Genomic DNA, 14,422 nt, shown 5'->3' with positions numbered 1-14,422 from the left:
CCCCGGGGTGCAGGCTGCGGGACCCCTGGGGGGCATCCCCCTCTGGCCGAAGTCCACCCCCCCCTGCCCAGGAGGAGCCCGGGCGCCCCCGCACCCGCTCGCTTTAGCATCCCTCTTGCCCGCTAGGCGATCTGCAGCGAGCCGCGGCTCCTAAACATATACGTACGCATAATGATGCGCACACCGCGTTCTGCACGGTGTGTATGAAAGGGAGGAGGAAACATACCCAACAGGGAGGGAAACCCCACACGTGGACTTAACAATGGCTGCATGTGGGGCGCCTGGGGGCTCAGCGCCTGAGGGTCTGCCTTGCGCCCAGGGCGTGACCCCAGGGTCCCAGGATCCAGTCCTGCATCGGACTCCCCGAGGGGAGCCTGCTTCTCCCTCTGCCTGTGTCTCTGCCTCTCTCTCTCTCTCATGAATAAATAAATAAAATCTTTTTAACCCCCCCCCCCCAAAAAAAAACCAATGGCCTATGCAATTTGGCATTACAATTACGATCCGCTCCCTGTCGGGAACCAACACCTGTGACAGCAAGGGAAACGGAGCTCAAGCCCGATTCACACAAAGGTATCGCTCCATATGTTAAAAGTAAGCGCAACACGCTACAAGGGTATCTGGCTCACATCTTGGGGACTTCTGGGAAAGAAAATGGAAAGAGGATGCTTTTTCTTGCTGGGCATGATTCTATATAGAGCTTTATTCATCAGAAGCTCTCCCCCCAAGTCAAAAGGCTGTTTTCAAGAGCGGTCTAAATGTCCAGCATAAAGGCTATTATTGTACCAATAATGACTGACCGCTGCTTTCACGGCTCCTCTTGCACAGCCACATCCTAGGGGACCACAGTCCTCGGCCCAGCCAAGGACAGAAAAGCCTTTATCGTGGTCATGAGCCATATGTGTCCGAGCATTGCTGGTTTCTGTACCACGATTGAAGCACTTGCTTGACCCCTTTACCTTCACTGCCTCTATCCAAGATATTTATAGGAACTCCAGTCAACTACCAGGATGAACCCTGAAAACCACGCGGTGAAGGGCTCTCCACCCGAGGACACCCTGCCACTTGGTTGGGTTGAGCACCCACCTTAGAAGCGGACACAAAGACAAGGTAGAGACCACCCTCTCCTAGCTCATCCAAGGTTCGGCGCTTTGTTGCTCAACACTTCCAAAAAAAAAAAAAAAATGTGGGAGATCCCAAATCCAAATCCTGTAACCACCTGGTCTTTTAATGCCTTAGTTTGAGATAATCCCCCAAACCTTCTACATTCAATACCTCTGGCCCCTGGTTAAGCCAGAAAGGATTGTGAAAACCAGTTTAGCCTGTTCCAACATTTTCTTCTAATTTTACTTCTTGCTTCTCACTTTAACCATCCTCCTAGAAACCCACACCCACAATCAACTATTCCTTTAAATTATGGCCCCAGCCTTTTGTTGTCTCATGGCAAGAGGAGTGGGAATAGCACGGCAGCCTGACACTTCACACGCTCGGAAAGAAGTCGCTTGTGATCTCCCCACCTCCACCAGAAAATTCGATGATGCGCCCGAACAGGAGGGTCTTGCACATTTTTGCAAAGGCTACTTAAGAGCATTCATGCCAAAAGGTGGCAACCGTTGCTTGCTATCTTCTTGGCAGTTTAAGGTACAATGAAAACCAAAACAAAATTCAAGTCAGCACCAAAGGGGACAATCGTGACTGGCTAGGCTATTGGTTTTGTTTTCAAAGTGTCTACCAAGACCATGCAATCGTGGAACTGGCAGGACAGAAGACTTTCTTGGCTCTTACTTAAGAATATTATTGTTAGGGCCCCCTGAGTGGCTGCGGTGGAGCGTCTGCCTTGGGCCCAGGGCCTGATCCTGGAGACCCGGGATCGAGTCCCGCATCCGGCTCCCTGCATGAAGCCTGCTTCTCCCTCTGCCTGTGTCTCTGCCTCTCTCTAGAGTGCCTCTCATGAATGAATGAATAAAATCTTTAAAAAATTATGATAATATTGACTACGAACAGTAGTTTCACATGGTTCAACATTTGCATGTTGAAGGCTCTAGATTCAATATGGAAGACATTTTCAACTTAAGGCCAACTCTGGTTTCTGTATCAGTCTTAGAAATCAAAACCATTGGGACAAAATATTCACAGGCTCTCAGGTTGATACCTTGATCCACTTTCACCTTAAAGAACGATATGCAAATGAGCATTTCCCCATTTCCACCCTGTTCACAGCTTCACCATCTCTTCACTGGGCTCACAGCTTCACCATTTTCTCTTCACTGGGCTGATAATGTCAGATGACACTAAAAGTTACCTTTGTCACTGTACAAACAGCCTCAAAATCTCATTGATGTCTACAAAAAACCCTCTGAGTTGGAAAAGGCATGATAGAAAAATCGTTAATAGCAAGAAAGGAGAGTACACATTTATGACATTTCTGAGGTCTGCATCCATTTTTGGCCAGAACAATCAGACACATAGAATGAGTAAGATGGGAAATGTCTCAGAAAGCTAAAAAGCATCCTTTGGGCCCCATGAGTTAAGTCAGTCCGCCTGAAGGGAACACTTCTGAAAGCCACGACAGGAATAAGCAGCATTGACACCAAATGGCTACGTTAGATCAAACCATACAAAACTGTGAATATTGAGGGCACCTGGGTGGCTCAGCCGTTGAGTGGCTGCCTTCGGTTCAGGTCGTGACCCCGGGATCCTGGGATCAAGTCCCACACCGGGCTCCCTATGGGGAGCCTGCTTCTCCCTCTATGTGTCTCTCACGAATACATAAAATCTTTATTTATTTTTTTTTTTTAATTTTTTTATTTATTTATGATAGTCACAGAGAGAGAGAGAGAGAGAGAGAGGGGCAGAGACACAGGCAGAGGGAGAAGCAGGCTCCATGCACCGAGAGCCCGATGTGGGATTCGATCCCGGGTCTCCCGGATCGCGCCCTGGGCCAAAGGCAGGCGCTAACCCGCTGCGCCACCCAGGGATCCCCTACATAAAATCTTTAAAAAATAATATTGACTATGAACAGTAGTTTCACGTGGTTCAACATTTGCAAGTCGTCTGTAGAATTCCAGCCAGTTCCATAAACATGCCTAACAAGTGCTAACATCTACAAGAAGCACAAGACTTCACAAGAGATGGTGCCTGTCTCCAGGTGACCCACAGACTAAGGGGCCACAGAGGACCCTCCTGAAGCAGGGCGATGCTGGGGCTGCAAGGACTCTTGCATCCCAACAGAGAAGTTGAGAGGAGGGAAAGAGAATTTGGGGAAAGCTTGGCAGGGCTGAGCTGGCTGCTGCTGGATGGTGGGGAACTGCCACGTAGGAGAGGGCAGGGAAGGGTGGAGAAGGGGAGGAGAGGGAAGGGCAGATAAAATAGCAGGAAGGAGGAGAGAAGGGAAGGGGGAGTGCGCCCCAGGAAAATCCGGAAAGCACAGGAAAAGGGTACCCTGGGTGGGTCAGGGAGGCGATTTTTCGGACAGAGGGTGCAGAGCACAGGGGGAGTGTGTGCTGGGGGTGGTGCGGGGGTGGGGTGGGGGGGGCGAACACATGGAGGGAGGAGGCTGAGCCCTAGGGTGGGAATCAGGTAGGTGAGGCCTCCTCAATGGCTGGGGTGGGGGGTGAGAACAGATCTGCTCTGCTCAAGGTCGCGCTGGGACCAGGAGGGGCAGAGCGCAGAGGAAGGCGCGACCCCAGGGCCACCTCACTGCATCCGAGCGCCTGGGGAGGAAACAAAGGGTGAGAAAGGGAGTCTGGAAGCTTGGGTGAGCGAGGACCCGGCCCCAAGGAGGGAGGGGGAAGATGCGGGGGGGGGGGGGGGTCCAGGGACGGCAGCCAGAAGAGGGCTGGAGGAGAAGGCCCAGCGCGCACAGGGAGCAGCCGGGGGAGGGGGGAGGCCGAGGCCAGCTCAGCTCGGGCGCCACCCTCTGCCCCCCCACTCCCCGCCCCCCGACTCTCAGGTCGAGGACGGTGGCCCTGCTTGGGTTTTCATCGTGGCTTTCAGCAGACCGACGCTGCCCCTCTGGCGGGTCCCCGACGTCCCCCGTCCCCCTAGGGTAGGGGCCCCGCGGACAGAGCCCGTGTGGGCGCCCCAGCTCCGGGACGTCCCTGCTCCCCACTCCCCGCTCCGCGGCGGGTGCATTTAAATGACCGGTGCACACTGAGATGCGCCTTGAGGGACCGCGGGATCCTACATAGAAAAGGAAAGCGAAAACTTGAAAGGGGGGTGAGGGGCCAAGGAGGGAAGGGGAGAAAAGGCCGAAGCGGGAGGAGGAAGTCGAGGAGGGTCCACGAAGCGCTACACGGAGGGTCCGATGTTGTCAAATACGGTGGAAGGAGCCAAGGGGGCGCCTGGGGGGCTCAGTCGGTGAAGCGGCTGCCTTCGGCTCAGGTCATGATCTCCGGGTCCTGGGATCGAGCCCCGCGGCCGGCTCCTGCTCAGCGCGGAGCCTGCTTCTCCCTCTCCCTCTGCCCCCCGCCCCCCCCCCCAAAAAAAAGGAAGGAGCCAAGAGGAAGAGGATGCTCCCAGGGGCCAGGTGACGCACTAGGGCTCCTGCCTGTGCCTGCCCTCGTGATCCAGCTCCCAACATGTCCAGATAATTTTGATTTTTTCCTTCTGTGATCGATTCCATTTTAATATCTGCCCGGGTTTGTGACGAACAGCTCGGCCAGCAGGTGCACCGTGTGCGTACGTGTGGAGGGTTCCCCACTCCAGCAGGATGTCCTACGATTCAGCTCAAGTCTGACACCATCTCCCGGGGGACAGCGTCACATGGCACGGGTTAAGGGCTCAGTCCCATGAGACACCCCCCCAACACACACTCACACACACACACACACACACACACACAACCATCCCCCAACAATTCGGATGCCAATTCCAAGTCTGGGTTGACTGGCCAGCTATAGATCGGAGGTTCCAACGACTCCCTTCCTTCTTGGATTCTATTAATTTGCTAGACCAGCTTCTAGAACTTAGAGGAACATTTTACCTACTAGATTATGGGTTTATTATAAACGATGTTAAATGATATGAATCCAAAGCTAAACAAAGAGCTGCCCAGGACAAGGTATGGGGAAATGTGGGAAGCTTCCAAGCCCTCTCCCAGCGCAGGACTGTCCCCAAATCTCCATGTGTTCAATGAACCCAGTCATTTGGGGGTTTTATGGAGGCTTCATTACAGAGGCACAGTTGATTCAATCATTGCCAGAGGTGGGGAGTGAAGCTTCCAACCCTCTAATCACACAGTTGGCTCCACTGGTAGCCAGCCCCCAACCTGAGCTTCCAGAAGTCACCTTATTAACATAAAAAAAGGCACCTGTGTGGCTCGCCATTACAGGAAAGTCCAAGGCTTTCAGGAACTCAGCATCAGAAGTGGATTCAGACCAAATATTTATTTCTTACAATAAATCACAATTTCACAGGCTCCTAGTAAATTTGCCTTACATATCTCATATGCCTGTGACCCAAATAATTGACGGAAGTGTTGAACATAACAAGACCACAGGGAGAGATTCTTGTGTAGGCCACTATAGACGTCCCCCTACTTAGTGGACTGGTTCGTTTGTTCGTTTGTTCGTTCATTCATTCATTCATTCATTCATTCATTCAGCCAAGGTTCATTAAGCACCAAGTGCATGCCAGAAATTGAGTCACCATTCTATGTTATATGGCCGTGATTGTTCAGGCAACTGAGAATTCATCAAGAGTGGGATGAACACATGAGAAGGCACAATAATCTACCTACATATCCTTATCAAGGTCACAGGGCTATCAATAAAGCTTGTCGAATGCCTACTCCTTCTGAGGTGGGGAACAGGCAAAAGAAAAAATTAAATGTCCTTACTGCCTACAGGCCACTGACAAGTCCCTGAAACAGGCAGAGTGACCTTCCTCTAGGGACTCAGCTGCCTCGATGTGAATACTTGGCTAAGGGCAAAAGGCAATCTTAGCGCGACCCCCATATTCTGTGAGTCTACTTTTTTTTTTTTAAAGATTTTATTTATTTATTCATGAGAGACACACAGAGAGAGAGAGAGAGGCAGAGACACATGCCGAGGGAGAAGCAGGCCCCATGCAGGGAGCCTGATACGGGACTCGATGCTTGGACCCCAGAATCATGCCCTGGACCGAAGGCAGGCACCAAACTGCTGAGCCACCCAGGGATCCCAAGTCTACTTTAACATATAGAAATTCCTTTGGAAACTTCTTTTATCTCTACCACCCCGCCCCCCAATATGTGTTGGCAATCATCCCCCCAGCATATGACCCACTGATACATATCTGAAGGGTCTCATGACAGAGTTTTTATACGAAACAGTAATAAATGACCTTTTCCCAACAATAGCTAGCCCGTCAAGGTTCTGGAAACCTTGTTTCCAAAATACCTTGGAGACTTACACTGTCCTAAACCCCCTCCCAACTTGAGAGCATCTAATCAGTCACCCGTTGCAACGCCAGGACAGCTCTTTCTGCCCGAGAGTCCTGCCCTGCGCTTTAATGAAATCCCCTTGTTGCACTGAAGTTGTGTCAAGAATTTTTTTTTTTTTTCAAGAATTCTTTTTTGACTGTTCACTCCTGGACCCCAAGTTTCTTCTTCTTCTTCTTCTTTTTTTTTTTTAAAAAGGTTTTATTTATTCATGAGAGAGACTGAGAGAGAGAGGCAGAGACACAGGCAGAGGGAGAAACAGGTTCCATGTTTTGGAGCCTGATGCGGGACTCGATCCGGGGACTTCAGGATCACACCCTAGGCCAAAGGCAGGCACTAAACCGCTGAGCCACCCAGGGAGCCCGACCCCAACATTTCTATATCACTTCCACTTTCCTGAAATTATATTATAGGTTTCTTCTGGCCTCAGAATGATTCCTCGTGATGAGGAGTCATTCAATCACCATAGAGGGATGTTTCCATATTTATTCAAACTACTAATTCCTCTGAAATTTGCGCATTTCAACCAAGAGTTTTGCCCCCAAGGTCCAGCCTCTTAGTACCTGAGACTCAGCCTCCTTGTGGCCCCACAGCTCCAGAGGTCAGAGCCTCCTTCCTCTCCTTCCCACTTACCTCTCTTTCCATTCTGTCACTGCTTGCTTGCTTTTTCTAAGATTTATTTACTTGAGAGAGAGCATGTGCATGTGTGTACGCCGGGATTGGTGGGGGGGGGGGGGCGCTGGCAGAGGGAGAGGGAAAGAGAATCTCAAGCCAACTCCCCACTAAGCATGGCTCCGTTTGGGGGCTTGACCCCATGACCCTGAGATCATGACCTGAGCCAAAACCAAGAGTCAGGTGCTTAACCGACTGGGCCACCTAGGAGCCTCAGTTGACAGCCTTTATAGATCATCTATCCTCTCCTGGTGATGGATGCTCCCTCCTTTCTCATGAGCCAGCATGCCCTCCAGATTCCCCAAGCCCTTTCTTCTCACCCCTGAATAAGGAGCTAAGACTGCATTTGTGGAAGACATCATGCTGACCACCTCTAATCAAGACAAGCAACTCACAGCCAGTGAGTTTTTCCAAGACCTATTCTTTCCACACAATTTCTGGGGCCTAGGGACGACACCTGGGTGGCTCAGTGGTTGAGCATCTGCCTTTGCCTCAGGCCATGATCCCAGGGTCCTGGAATTGAGTCCTGCGTTGGGCTCCCCCAGGGAGCCTGCTTCTCCCTCTGCCTATGTCTCTGCCTCTCTCTCTCTCTCTCTCTCTGTATCTCTCATAAATAAATAAAATCTTAAAATAAATAAATAAATAAATAAAAGAAATTCTTGTTAAGTGACTCGTATTTCACCATATTCCCCATGATAAAATTAAAGATGTGTTGTAGTAGCAAGTATCTGAGCCTTAGAGGGAAAAGAATTACAGACACAAGAATTACAAAAGAATTACAGACACTTAAACCTTACCTTTGAAGCAGAAAAGGTGCTTTTCATATAGAGTAGAGACAATATTCAAAATATTAATGCTGTGCTGTGTTCAAAATGTTGTATCAAATAAAAACCACAAGAAGTAGAAATAGAGAGTCAGAAATGTGAAATAGGATTGTTTAGAATTGGGTCCTTTCCATGACTGGACCTTCCCAAAGCTTTATCAATTTGGCAAAGCTTTGGCTTCCCTTTACCAGAATGAAATTTCTAATTTCACATCCAGTGTGGGTTTTTGATGCCTTTTGATTCCTTATTGCTCTTTCCTGATTTCCTCAGTCCCTCCTCTATACGTGTTATACTTTCCTTTATAGGAAATGACAGATCAGCTCGGATGATGTGTATAAAAACTCTTACAAAGCTCCGTAAGTACAGGCCAGCAGGACAGGTGTTCCTCTTTAATGGTGGAGGTGGCCCCCAGGCCGGCCCTTACCCCCCCAAACTGGCTAATACCGGCCACGAGGAACAAGCACCCGAGCCCCCGTGTCAGCCCAATCCCTTCCCGATCTCCTCGGCTGTTTAACGACAGCAAGTGTCCTCATGAAGCCGCAGAAGCCGCCCTAACGGTGACAGCTGCGTTTAGCAAAAGCAAACCGGGAGGGCTGATGAACCTCTCTCTCTCCTGGCAAAAACTCCCCTGAACGTCCTTTGCAACTAGGAGAGGGTCCGGAGGGGAGAGCCTACCGGGGCCAACCAATTCGGGGGCAGGGGCTGTCCAGCGGAAGCACTACTCTCAAAGGCTGCAGAGGTTGGAAGAGCTCCTGGGCAGGGCTGTGTCCCAGAGGAGGAAGGTTCGAGAAGGAAGAGGTGGTCCACAGTCAAGGCAGCCAGAGGGGCAGACTTCCAGCTCCCTTACCAGTGTCAACAGAAAGACAACAACGGAAACCAGCCCTTGGGGGGGGGGGGGGGCAGCTAGTGAAGTCTTGGGAAGCCAGGAGAGGCAAGCGCAGCTGGCTTTCTAGGGCTTTCTAGGGAAATCGGGGAGTGACAAGAAGGCAGGAGGAACACAGGAAGGAAGAGAGGCCCCAAGTGTAGCAGCGGGTGGAGAGATTTAAGGTGCTGGTGGAGGCGGATGGGCGAGGACTCGAGATCTGGGGAGAGGTGGGGGGCCAGCCGCGGGGAGCACGGAGCACCCCCCTGGAAAGTGGGAGTCGGGAAGTGGGGAACGAGAGGAAAGAAACGGACCCAAGATTTAAGGAATTCCGTCTCAGAAGAGGCGGCGGCGAGGGCGATCGGATCGGGAGGTTAAAAGGCAGTGGGGGGTGATGTGAAGGGTGCCCTGCTTCCTGGATTGGGGCCCCTTCAGAGCCCCAAGACAGAGGGACCAACTGGCCCACTTTTGGGGTGACATAAGGGAAGGGAAGGCAGTCTTGTTGGTCCTGGGCAGCTCGCCCTGTGTCCAGATTGCTCGGGGCCTGGAGGGGGGCTGAGTCTCCAGGGGATCAGAGACCCCAGGGAACCCCGGGGGGTCAGAGAGCAGAGGGAGCAGGAGGGAGATGAAGGATGCCGATACCCCGCTGTGCGGCTCATCACACAGGATGGAAGTGGCCCCCCCAGGTGTGCAATGGAACCACACCTAGGGCCCAAACGGCAACGAGGATCAGATGAGGAGGTGGTTTTGATTAAAACAGCCAAATCCCCACTTCTTGCCGTGCGCAGGAGGCGCACCCCAGGAGGCAGGCTGCACTGACGCCTGCTTCCGAGTTATCCTGTCCCTGGGGAGCTCAGGGTCCTGGGGAGGGTGGCGCCCTGTCCAGGGGCTCTCCCGCCACGGCTCCCAGTGGTCGCATCCACCACACATGTACCCGCCGACGTGACGAGGACAGGCCGTCCAAGACCCTGTTAGCTGTTCCGCTGCAGCTATTGGGATCCCAGGCATGTCTTCAGGACGGTGCCTGCTCAGCTTGCCAGAAAGCACGTGGCCAGAGGACACTCTTACCCAGGGAGCTGGTGGCTCAGCCTCAAAGCGGGGTGAACCTGGGGTGCTCTGCGGGGCATTTGCCTTACATCATCTGCCAAAACCCCAACCCACACCGCCTCCCCAGCTCCTCTTCCCTTCCTGAAAGGCACAGCTCCAAAGCCCTGCTCCCTCGCAAGGGCCTCCTTGGTTCACCCCACTCGTTTTTTCTCTTCTCTGCATCCCGCCCACTCCTGTCTCAGTTACAAACACCTAACTACACTGGAAAGCCGCTGCCTTTACCTGCTCTCCCCTCCCCCCAGGTGGGAGACAAAGACACCCACCTGGATCCAACCCTATCCCTCACTGTCACCCCCCCTCCGCCCCCCCGCCACCCCGGAAGGTGGGTCTCAAAATCTTTGGCCTGTCTTGCTGCAGGAAGCCACACATTTTCCAGTTCAAGGTTAACCCACAAGGCAGGTGGGCTGTGAAAATTCTCACAAGGGAAGTTGGAAAGTTATGGGCTGAGCCTGGCAGGGTGAGGATAAAGATGATGCGGCCTCTTTACACGTCAGAAGTCCGGGTGAGCGGAGGTGCCCCCTCCTCGCCCCGATGGGTGCTGCGGGGCTATCACCTTTCCCTAAAGCGGCCTCCGTGTGTGCATTAGTGGGTGTCTCTGCATCGGGCTGCTGGGTAAAGGCACCTTATCAGGTGGGCACCCCCCCAGGTACCTCGGGGGGACGGGACCCCTCTGAGCCCATGCTCCGCAGCGCTCTTCCTGCTGACCTGGGCAACAGGCGAGCGCAGAGAGCCCTGGGGGCCGCTCTCCTGCACGGTCACCAAGTCATCACGAGGGACCCTCGGTCAGCTCGCTTCCGGAGCCGGCTGCACCTGCTACAGGTACAAGGGCGGGCGGGACGCGGAGCCCAGCAGCCAGGCTCAGCGCAGCATCCGGAGGGTCCACAGCCCCCCGCAACGCGGGACGCAGCTCGGGAGGCACCGAGAGGCCCGCGCCCAGGACCCGACGGGGCCCACGGACCGCCGCTGCCGCAGGAGCCCCAACCCACCTCCTCGCTCGCCGGGATGGAGAAGCCAAGACCAAAGAGAGCCAAAGGGACGTGGCCAGGGTCACACGGCTGCTCGGGGGCTGAGCTGAACCCCAACTCGGGCCACTGGATGCCAAGGCTGGGAAGTCAGGGGGTGGCTGAAGATCACAAGGGCCCGAGTGACCAGGTGACCGGCTGCATCAGCTGCTGGACCCAGAGAGCCCGGGGGGCTGCCCAGGACTTGCTCAGGACGGCTCTTGCACAACCAGCTCCATTCTCCCAAACCCGGTCATCTGGTGCCACCCCCCTGCCCAAACCTCTGGTAAAATACAGAGCGACACTCCTCCCCAGTGAGCGGGGCCCACGTGCGCATCCTAGCCCACCACCCCTTGCGGCCCAGCTGGACGCGGGCGGCCCCTGATGCCCCGGGGCCTTCCTGAGCCTCAGCTCTGCCGTCTATTCACGGGGCCCACGGAGCGCTCCGCTCCCCAGGCTGCAGTAGGGCAGTGAGCACATGACTGCACAGAAAGCCTCGGCACGACGCCTCCTACGTGGTACTTGGGAAGCGCGACTATTTCTATCTTGCAAGTTCTTATGCTCCCACCACCCTCGTGCAGGTCCAAGGAGGCGGCAGAGAGAGCAAGGAAGAGCCGGCGATTCTACATCCTTCCCCACCTTTCCCTGTCCCCGAGGGGTTCACTTCTGAGCCCTTGTCCGGCTGGACGGGATCTTTCAGGGCACTCCTGACTCCCGCATCTCCCCCAGACCTCCCTGAGGAGGTGCAGCTGGGAGGCAAGGTCTGTGATTAAGCTGCAAATAAATAAATGGAGCTAAGAAGACTAAGGCAATGAGATTAAAAAAGACGTGTCTCCAAGGGCGCTCTTTAACAAATTGTCAAAATTGGTTTCTGGAATCTGGAGGATGTTGCTAACACCTGGGTACTCAGAACCAAATTAGATTTGCCTCTGATTTTTATTTAAAAAGAAAAAAACGGCACAGAGAGCCCTGCCCTCATGAAGAGCCTCAAGCTTGGTTTAATGCTCTGATGTCACGGTCTTGGCATTCCTAATAATTTCATCTTTAAGTCTGTATTTCGCAAATGAAGCCTGATCGGACGCTGAGGCAGGTGCGTGAGCAGAGGAACCCCGAGCTCCTTGTCATCCGACCCGCACACGACATTCATGATGGCCCGTGAGCACAGAGTCCCAGTAGGCCCACAAGGCATGGAAAGTTCAGTGAGCTTCCAAATCAGTACCAGGGAACCAGCGTGCTGTGTTTACACTGGGTAAGCCCTGGCTCTGCCACTTGCCGCCATGAGGACTTGGGCTGCTCACACCTGAGCCTCTGCTTTCTCATCTGTCACAGGCAGGACAGATGCTTTGTGAAGCCTGCCCGGCCTCTGTGGGCCACTGGGCCTTAAGTGACCAGTGCAGCAGGATGGTCATAAGAAATAAAAGAATATCACAGAAGGAATCCTGCAGCCCCTATTCCCCCATCACTGTTCCTGTCCACCTAAGTCATTTAACTGTGCAGGGCAAACCATCTTTCGCCCGCTCGAACGGACGTCTGAACACCCTGCGATGGATTGATTCCACTGGGCTCCCGGCATTCTTTGGAGTGAGGTGCTAACAATTGGTTCTTTGGAAGTATGTGGCCCAACCAAGCTGTTCTCCGCCTTGATGTCACTGACCCGTGCCCTCTAACCTCTCAGAGTGGCCACATTACACTTATTTTCTTCATATGCTAAGACCACAAAGAAAGTGGCAACCAGTTAAGTGATCACCAAATTAAGTGATCACTCACTTAAAAATATATTCTAGAAATAAAATGGATAGGGGCACCTGGGTGGCTCAGTCGGTTAAGTGCCTGCCTTTGGCTCAGGTCATGATCCTGGGGTCCTGGGATGGAGCCCAGCATCGGGCTTCCTGCTCAGTGGGGAGTCTGCTTCTCCCTCTGCCTCTGTCCCTCCTCCTGCTTGTGCTCTCTCAAATAAATAATAAAGTCTTTATATATATATATAAAAGAAAATGGATAAAACTTGGTACTATGCAGTAGACTAATACAGAAACTGAACTTGAGGGCAGCCCTGGTGGCTCAGCAGTTTAGCGCCTTCAGCCCAGGGCATGATCCTGGGGTCCCAGGATCGAGTCCCGCATCGGGCTCCCTGCATGGAGCCTGCTTCTCCCTCCACCTCTGTCTCTCTCTCTCTGTCTCTCATGAATAAATAAATAAAATCTTAAAAAAAAAAAAAAAAGCAACTGAACTTGATATTACAATGTTTTGGGTTTTTTCCCCCCAAACACAAATCCAGTAGACTGTATTAGCCTAAAATTGGTTAAGATCTTTTCATAGATCAGAGATTATATTTTTTTGTATAACCACAACTAATTATGTACCTTTTAACACTTAAAAAATAGGCTACCAGTAGGCTCGGCTAGGAAGACTATGGTATTTGTCAGCCCTTGAACTGCTGGGGGGATTGAGGTGTTCTGGGTTAAGCACGTGGCGTCATCTTCCCCTCGTCTACTCTAGATGTGACCTCCCCAAACTACCTACTCAGATGGATGATGCACAACCCAGACAAGCAGTCACACCCCAAATTCCGATCAACACACCAAAGTCTGAAAACCGCTCGTTTACAGAAGAGTACGATTATCCAACGTACAGCTTGACGGCCTACTTGAGATTTGCCAATACGTAGCTTGACGGAGTATTTGAAATCTACTTTCTGGTATTAGAATGCCTGCTCTTGCTAGTTCAGGGAAACACCCAGGACCTGTGGACATGTAATTCAAAAGCCCTCAGATGGAAGGCTACAGAAAACCAGTGTCTCCCTGGGTCAGCCACTGGGTGGTCCGGAATTAGTATAAAATACGAATTGCACAAAAATGTGAGCAATTTCATTTTGTCTGCTGCTGATGAGAGTCCACACTAAAAAAGACCCCCCCACATACCCGATTAAGAAGCGAAAAAATAAAAAAGACCTCCCAGCCACATACTTTTAAATACGGTCACATTTTTTTTTTTCAAATGCAGTATTTCATTAAATTGCCCCTTCTGTTTATTTTCTGGGATGGAAATTCGAAGCAGGAGGAACTCACGTAGGTCCTGCACCCCACTAAAACAGTGGGTTCTCCAAGTTGGAAAACACCGAGACGACTTGAAATAACCACCCCTGCAAGGTCAGACGTAAGATATCCTAGGGTGTAGGAAGGCCACCAATGGAGAGTAAATCTGAGCAATCTCCTAGAAATCTAATATACTATTTTACATCATTAAATCGCACACTACGTCTTCTTCCTGGGGAACAAACAGACTCGCAGGATCTCTAAGGAAAGGGCATCTGAGGACCGATGTCCATATAGGTCCCGACCTCAGGGAATGGACACGGGACACGAGGCCCATCAACTGCTGGGTCTCCACGGCCGTAGCTCGGACTCGGGTTGCACGCAGCGTGGCTACATGTGCAAGTTTACGATTTTGCCAAAAACGGAAAATTGTGACTCTAGGTCCCAAGAGTGTACGACAGAGCCCCGAAAGAACTCTGGGGCCTGGCTGCACAGCTGCTATAGGT

General features: G+C 52.3%; 1 protein-coding gene across 3 annotated transcripts in view; it reads right to left on the bottom strand.

Annotated features, from left to right (window-relative positions):
* GPM6B (glycoprotein M6B) overlaps nt 1–14,422 on the bottom strand; it is a 159,952-nt gene that overhangs the window by 46,049 nt on the left and 99,481 nt on the right. The gene's annotated exons all lie outside the window — the stretch shown is intronic.

Source organism: Canis lupus, chromosome X (genome assembly GCF_048164855.1).
Source record: "Canis lupus baileyi chromosome X, mCanLup2.hap1, whole genome shotgun sequence".
In the NCBI taxonomy this organism is placed as follows: Eukaryota; Metazoa; Chordata; class Mammalia; order Carnivora; family Canidae; genus Canis; species Canis lupus.
The sequence above is the reverse complement of the archived record's forward strand: the minus strand, read 5'-3'. Positions and strand labels throughout refer to the sequence as shown.